The sequence below is a fragment of the Eutrema salsugineum genome, unplaced genomic scaffold (genome assembly GCF_000478725.1).
Source record: "Eutrema salsugineum unplaced genomic scaffold, Eutsalg1_0 scaffold_8, whole genome shotgun sequence".
Taxonomy (NCBI): Eukaryota; Viridiplantae; Streptophyta; class Magnoliopsida; order Brassicales; family Brassicaceae; genus Eutrema; species Eutrema salsugineum.
In genome coordinates, this window is record NW_006256414.1 from 12,135,276 (window position 1) to 12,143,483 (window position 8,208).

An 8,208-nucleotide genomic window follows, 5' to 3' on the forward strand; every position below is an offset into this window, starting at 1 on the left:
ATTTTGACCATTTTTATGGATCACTTTAATATCTTTTACAGGTGTTTTTACTCCATTTTCAAAGGTTTTCAAAGGATTTCTATGTTTCCGGATTTTAAAAGACGTTTCAGGTAATTTGGGATAAAGAGGCACAAAATGGAACAAAAAGACTCTTTTGGATAAATGCAGACCGTCAGAACTCTCATGACGAGACGAAGACCTTCTCACCGTCTGATCACCCTCAAAATTGGACAACTTATAGAAGAATCAACCAGCTTTCAAATGCACTTGGTTTGGAGACATTCCAACGGTTGGATCTCAAGATATTCCATTAGCCCCGGAGCCACTCGAAGTCGGCCAGCAAGTCACGCGACCGTGGTGATCAACCTATTTCCCGCGGTCAGAAGCTTCCCGACCGCGGCCAACCAGCCAATCCCCGCGGTCACAACACTCCGGACCGCGGCAATCAATCTCCAAATTAAAGCCAATGTATCTGAAGTCCAAAGTCATTCTCAGCCTCAATTCTGGAACCCTAGAGACCATGGAGTATTGGAGACTATAAATACATGTCATTTAGGTCGTTTTTAGAGAGAGCCATTCATACTTTACAGAAACCCTTTTCCTTTAGCCGTTTTTATGAGATTTTTGTAGAAGATTGTTCAAGTCCGAGTTCTTCAATAGAGAAGCTTTTTTTATCTCTTTTCTTTACTGTGTTTTCATTACTTTTATTAAAACCGATGATGATGTCGACCTCAGCCATGTCTGAGTAGATCCCGAGTTGGGCTTAGGGTTCCCGAAAGGGGCTCTTATAATCGATTAAGACATCTAGGTTTATAGATCTGGGATTTCGACCTGTTCTCTGTTTATTCTTGTTCTTATTGCATGTATGCTTGATTGATCACCTAGTATCTGATCTAGATAGTTAGTGTTGCGAAATTTTTCATTATGTATCAGCCCTAGAATGAAACAGGCGATTTTTCCATAGTAGTGGAAACCTACCTGCGGCGAGATCGTGAGTATTGACGAGTCTTGTGGAGCTCCTGCGTTCTCTCCCTTCCAGGGCCAGAGTGGAAACCTACTGGTCAGGGTTGCGAGAAACAGTTGGTTATGATCACGACAGTGACATAGTCATACCGCCGTACTCTAGCTCTAGAACCCCTATATCGTTATCAGTCAATCCCAATCTATTTAACCTAGTGTTAAAACCGATTATGATCCCTTAGAGTTCCCAAAAGCTCAGCGTTTTTAGCCATAGTTTACAATTCCATCGATTTTTATTTGCTTACTGATATATTTATAAATGGCATCATTTAATGTACGTATTCTAGTCCAAATCATGTCTCATTTGCATGCATTTTAGGTCTTTAGGCATTGTTTTAGGACTTAGGAGATTACATTAGGTCCAAGAGAGTTTTGCATGTTTTGGAGTGTTAAACAGGTGCTTTTGGAGCCAATTTGGAGTGGAGGATGTGATTCAGATGAAGAAATGGAGTTGGAATGATCAAAAATGGTGAAAAGGAGCAATTTTGGGTTTCTCGGCAAAATGCTGTACTGAAGGTCGAAGATCCTCGGCCAAAATCCTTCCCGCGGGTAGCTTTCTCGGCCAAAAACACGTGCCGCGGTTAAGTTTCTCGGCCAAAAATCTCGAGTGCAGATACATCTCGGAAATCACGTTACCGGAAGGTTTTGCCGGCCGATTCAGCTGTCGGAGTCTTCATAAAAGTTTGCGATAATTGAGTCAAGAGTTCAGAACAGTTAGAATCAAAGAGTTTGGACCACGGAGCTGAAAGATATGATAATCGGAAGACAGACCTCTCTCGCATCCATTCCGGAGCAATCCGATACTCCTGAATGATCGCCTGTCCGGGGAACCTTCCGGTCCGATTCAGTTGTCGGGGGCTTCATCAAAGATGGAGACAATTGGATCATGGTTCTATATCAAGTAGAATAATTGAATTCGGATGCGTGAGTAGAAAGTTGAGCTCGTCGGACGAAACCCCTGTCTCGCTGCCGTCTTGGACCGACCCGATGAGCTCCGAAGACGGCGCACTTCCAGGCCGATTCGATCTACGAGGCCTTCATGAGAAGCAGAGATATTTGAGTCCCCGTTACAGAACGTCCAAGATCATACAATTCGGATCTATGAGAAAGAAGTTAATGATATATTCATAAATTGCATCATTTAATGTACATATTCTAGTCAAAATCATGTCTCATTTGCATGCATTTTAGGTCTTTAGGCATTGTTTTAGGACTTAGGAGATTGCATTAGGTCCAAGAGAGTTTTGCATGTTTTGGAGTGTTAAACAGGTGCTTTTGGAGCCAATTTGGAGTGGATGATGTGATTCAGATGAAGAAATGGAGTTGGAATGATCAAAAATGGTGAAAAGGAGCAATTTTGGGTTTCTCGGCAAAATGGTGTACTGAAGGTCGAAGGTTCTCGACCAAAATCCTTCCCGCGGGTAGCTTTCTCGGCCAATAACACGTACCGCGGTCAAGTCTCTCGGCCAAAATCTCCGGGTGCAGACACGTTTCCGAAATCGCCTGTCCGGGGAACCTTCCGGTCAGATTTAGCTGTCGGAGTCTTCATAAAGGTTGGAGATAATTGAGTCAAGAGTTCATAACAGTTGGAATCAAGGCATTTGGACCACAGAACTGAAAGATATGGTAATCGGAAGACGAACAGGTCTCGCATTCATTCCGGAGCAATCCGATACCCCTGAATGATCGCCTGTCCGGGGAGCCTTCCGGTCCGATTCAGACGGCGGGTGCTTCATAGAAGTTGGAGAGAATTGCATCACGGTCTCTTAGCAAGTAGAATCGTGGAATTCGGACGCGTGAGCAGAGAGATAAGCTTGTCGGAAGGAACCCCAGTCTCGCAGGTATTCCGGACCGAGCAGATCAGTTCTAAAGGATGCGAAGGACGGTGCACTTCCAGGCCGATTTAGTTTCCGGGTCCTTCATGAGAACCATAGACATTTGAGCCTTCTTTCCAGAACGTCCAAGAGCATTCAATTCGGATCTATGAGCAGAAAGATACAGTCTCCGGAATGGACACATGTCTAGACGCCTCTCTCTGGTCGTGTACATGCACTGCAAAGATGTGCCCTCCAGGAAGCCTTACACTTCCCAAGCACCGAAGCTTTCTTCACAAAAGTTGGAGATAAATGAGTCCTCTGTCTTCTGCAACCGAAATCATTCAATTCGGACAAGTCTCATAGGAGTTACACTCTCCGGAATGCGAAGTGGTCTAAGCTGCTCTGGATGCTGCGAGTTGGAGAGGAAGGAGACCAAGCCGCAGCAACACTCGCAAATCACTCCGACTTGAGCCTGCGACCTAGGTGCAATAGAGACCAACCCGCACAGTTTGTACATTCCCCAGAAACCGCCTTAGCCCTGCGAGTTGGAGAGGAAGGAGACCAAGCCGCAGCAACACTCGCAAAACACTCCTACTTAGGCGTGCGGCTAAGACAAGGCGATTCAGGCTTCACAAGACAAGTCTTCATCTACTGCAACTTAGGTGTGCGACCTGGGACATACTGGACTGACCCGCAGGATTTCCACTTGACCCAACTGAGCCGGGTCAGTACCCAGTTTGTCCTGGGCTGACCCGGTCCATTAGCACTAGGTATATATAGTTTTTTGGGAGAAAAACCCAAGTAGATCATCTTCTCTCTTAGTTTCTCTCTAGTTTTCTTTCCTTTTTAGTGTAAAAACGTTTTGGATTAAGAGAGATCTCAAGGATTTAATCAATCTAAGTCTGTTTGTCATCATCTCATCATTTCATTTCTGCTTCTAATCATGATTAACATCATCTCTTGCAAAAGATTAGATGTGTTCTTCATGATTAGTGAGTAGTCATCTTTTAAACTTCTAGGTGTGTAGATTAGGGTGCTTAGATGTTTGATTGGTGATGTTTAGGGTTTAGATTCTCATTCCATTTCCTTAGTTAGTTGCTCCTAATGCCAGATTTCCTTGGGAAAGTAAAATCTGGGTTCATAGGCATTTCATGCACCAAAAGTGTTTGATGAAATGCCTGAATGAGCTAACTTAAGGGTTTATGCCTTTTTCATCATGGGAATGATTTGTTAAATGCATGAATGACATATTAGAACTGTTTCTTAATGCTCATTGATTCATATTTCACAAATGATGATTTGGTTTGAAAGTGGATTAGTGTAGAGATTAATGCCTTCATGAGAGGATTAGTCTAGATTAGAGTTCTAAGTTGAAATGTTTGAGATCATGTGATTGCTTGTTATGTCTTTCTGTATAAGATTCAGTCTTCTTGGTTGAGAGATTGTTTGGTCACTTATTAGGCTTGATGCATTATGCTTGCTGATTGCTTGATTATATCTAATGGTTGTTAGACTTGATTAAGTGATTTGCAAAGGGATTATTGTCATGGGAATGAATTAATCTGATTAAGAAGCCTAGACTAAAGAGTAGCAAGTGTTGCATTATGTTCTTAGCATCATGATTCAATATCTAAAGCACCCTAATCAATGATCACATCTAGAGGTTTAGCTTTTATCATTTGCTTAATCACCATCATCTTGTTTTGTTTGCTTGCTTAGTTCATTAATCATAGCTTGTTTGTTTCTTGTTTTATGCTTTCTTGTTGCTGGTTTCACAAAACTCATCTTTGATTACTTGACTTAAGAACCTATCACATAAACTAGTGCCTAACTACCACACATATGGATTGACACCCCTTATACTACTTTGACAAGGGGATTGATAACCCATCTAAGGCTTTAAAAACCTTAGTTATCAGTTAACATTTCTGGAATGGACACATGTCTAGACGCCTCTCTCTGATCGTGTAAATGCACTGCGAAGATGAGCCCTCCAGGAAGCCTTCCACTTCCCAAGCGCCGATAGTTTCTTCACCAAAGATTGAGCTGAATGAGTTATCTTTCTCATGGAACTGGGTTTAAGACATTTGGAGTTATGAGCTGAAAGTTACACTAAACAGAAGAGAAGCTGGTCAATTCGGGTTTTAAGAGATGCGACTGTAAGCTAAGTGTTGTGTCCTACCTCGGCGTGAATACCTCGGCATGTATGCCGAGGAGGCATGTTTACGAAGCCTTGGGACTATACCTCTAGGTAGGACTTCGGTCTTTCAACACCAAGGCTCCCTTGATCACCAAAATGATCCCAAAACGACTAAGTGTTGAAGCAGACCCTGGTGTGAACCCTTCAGCATGCTATGCCGAGCTCCTATGTTACACAAACCTCGGGTACCAGGCCCCTCGGCATGTATGCCGAGGTCCTCATCTCTCCAACCCAGATCACAAACAAATCCTCTTCACGTTTCAAAGCTTTAACCGGATCAAAGGCCAAGTCTCACGCATGTTCTTCAAGTGTTCATCAAAGTTTCAACCCAGCACATGACCCCCTGGTGTATGGCCCTCGGTGTGAGACTTCTTCAGATGGCGAGGGGTGGCTCCAGCAACCCAGAAAGGTCGGGTCAGTACCCAGTTTGTCCTGGGCTGACCCGGCCCACACCCTTTTATATAAATAGTTTTTAGAGACTAAAACCCTAGTTATCCATTATCTTATCCTTTATCTTAGTTTCTCTTTGGTTTCTCTTTCCTTATCTGTGTAAAACCGACGTGATTAAGAGATATCTAAGAGATTTCATTATCTTAAAGCTGTTTCTTATCATTTCATCATCTGATCTCAACTTCTAATCATGATTAACATCACCTCTTGCAAAGGAAATGGTGTGTTAATCATGATTAGTGAGTAGTTATCTTTGAAGCTTCTAGGTGTGTAGATTAGGGTGCTTAGATGATCGGTTTATGATGTTTAGGTTCTAGATCTTCATTTCCTTTCCTTAGTTAGCTGCTCTTAATGCTAGATCTTTGCACATCACTCTGATCTAGACTTTAGTCATTTCTCCACCCACAAGGTGTTTGATGAAATTTCTGAATGAGCTAAGCTAAGGGTTTATGCCTTTTTCATCATGGGAATGATTTGTTAAATGCATGACTGACATATTAGAACTGTTTCTTAATGCTCACTGATTCATATTTCACAAATGATGATTTGGTTTGAAAGTGGATTAGTGTAGAGATTAGTGCCTTCATGAGAGGATTAGTCTAGCTTTTAGTTCTAAGTTAATTGGTTTTGAGATCATATGATTGCTTGTTGCTGCTTTCTGTGTAAGATTCGGTCTCTTTGAAATAGAAACCGTTTGGTCATTATTAGACTTGATACTTTATGCTTGTTGATTGCTTGATCTTGCTTAAGGTGAATTAATCTTGATTAAGTGATTTACAAAGAGATTATTGTCATGGGAATGAATTAATCTGCTTTTGAAGTCTAGACTAAAGAGTAACTTGCATTGCATTATTGTTCTTAGCATCATGAATAAATCTCTAAAGCACCCTAATCAATGATCACATCTAGACGTTTAGCTCTCTCTTTATTTTGAATTTGAGTCTTGATTTGTTGTCTTGTTGCTTGTTCTTGAATTACTGTTTGTTTTTGTTTGTTTTATGTTTTAGATCACCTTGTTACCAACTCATTTGCTTGTTAGACTTGAATTAAGATAGCTCCTCATAGTTTTAGTGTCTAGAATCTCTCCATGATACCTCAAGTGCTACAATGACATGAGTAGTTTAGGAATTGATCAAGGATTGAAAAATTCCTGCTATCAATTACTTAGACCTGCATTTCAATTCCCTTAGTTCGATAATTTACTTGCTTTACTAGTCTTTCATTCGATATTTTACTTGCTTTATTAGCCTTTCATTCGATTTCTTTACTTGCTTTCTAGGATATATTTATTTGCTTTCTTTTGTTTTAGTTTAATTAGTGACAAACAACCAACCTTTAAAACCAATTTAGTCTAGACATAAAGTTAAAAACCGTAGAAGAATACCAGGCACACAAATCTCTGTGGATTCGATCCCTAAATACTACAACTGATTAGCTGTGCACTTGCGGCTTTCATTTGTTTTGTTAAGGGTAAAACTTGTTCCCTCACGCAGTTGACACGAACGCATCAAGTTTTTGGCGCCGTTGCCGGGGATTTGTTTCGCTGCCTTTTGCTATTTTTCTTGTTTTAACTTCTGTTCTAGACACCTGATCTCTAGTTCTTTCTTAAAGTTTTTCTGAACTATCTTTCCCTTCTTTCGTTTTTCTCTGAATTGCATGAATACCAGGCATAGACCTGCAGGAGATATTCCAATTCTAGACGAGATATACAGACACGAAAGAGAACTTCGAAGACTTAGACGAACGCAAGGAATGGCCAACGACGACCAGCCTGGAGATCCTATAAATCGAAATTTAAATATGGACCAAGACGGGTCCAAACATGGAGAAAACGAAGAGAATGATCACATAGAAGGCGATCATGCTCGACAAGATGGAGAGGAGGATGAGGCTCCTCCAAGAAACCACCCGAACCGAGAGAGAGAAGGACGTGAAGACCTTGATCCACCCATCAATGCGCCGATGGTAACCACCCAGCAATGCAGCCGAATGAACGCATTTACCGCCCCATTCCGCCAGCAAATCAACACCGAAGACAAGCCAGGAACCATCGCATAGCTGATTTTGATGCACCTACTCAAAATTTTCAGAATCGATCTGCAATTCAAGTACCATTTCCAAACCGGAATGAGTTTGAAGTCAAGCCTCAAATCATCTCATTGGGGAAGCAAAACCAGTTCCATGGAGTTCCTTCTGAACACCCAATGGACCATATCGAGCTCTTTGAAGAAATTTGCAGCATGATAAGAACAAACCAAGTTCCACTAGACTATTTAAAGTGTAAGTTGTTCCCTTTTTCACTAGCAGATAAAGCTCACCGTTGGTTGAAGTCTTTGCCTGCAGGATCGATTACTAATTGGGAAGAATTTAGAACTGCTTTCCTGAATCACTTCTACACTAAGTCACGGTCGAACAATTTGAGAACAAAGATCTCAACCTTTCAACAAGGGCCAACTGAATCTTTCTATGAAGCCTGGGAGCGTTTTAAGGAGTATGAACGTGATTGCCCTCACCATGGATTTCATGGATCAAGCCTGCTGAGCACATTTTACCGAGGTTTGCAACCAAAATACAAACTTTCACTTGATACAGCTAGCAATGGAGATTTTGCACAAAAGACGATAACCCAAGGGAGAGCTCTCATCGAAAATTCGGCTCAAGCCAATAGCAATGACTGACTGTCCTGAATACGATCGATCGATGAAGCAAGCCAGAACAGAC

The 8,208-nt window shown here is 41.6% G+C and overlaps 1 non-coding gene across 1 annotated transcript; it reads right to left on the bottom strand.

Annotated features, from left to right (window-relative positions):
* Positions 1–7,901: 7,901 nt before the first annotated feature.
* Positions 7,902–8,008, bottom strand: LOC112082273. The gene has a single exon (XR_002896931.1). It is a non-coding gene; the product is annotated as a small nucleolar RNA R71 (small nucleolar RNA).
* Between the last annotated feature and the right edge of the window lie 200 nt (positions 8,009–8,208).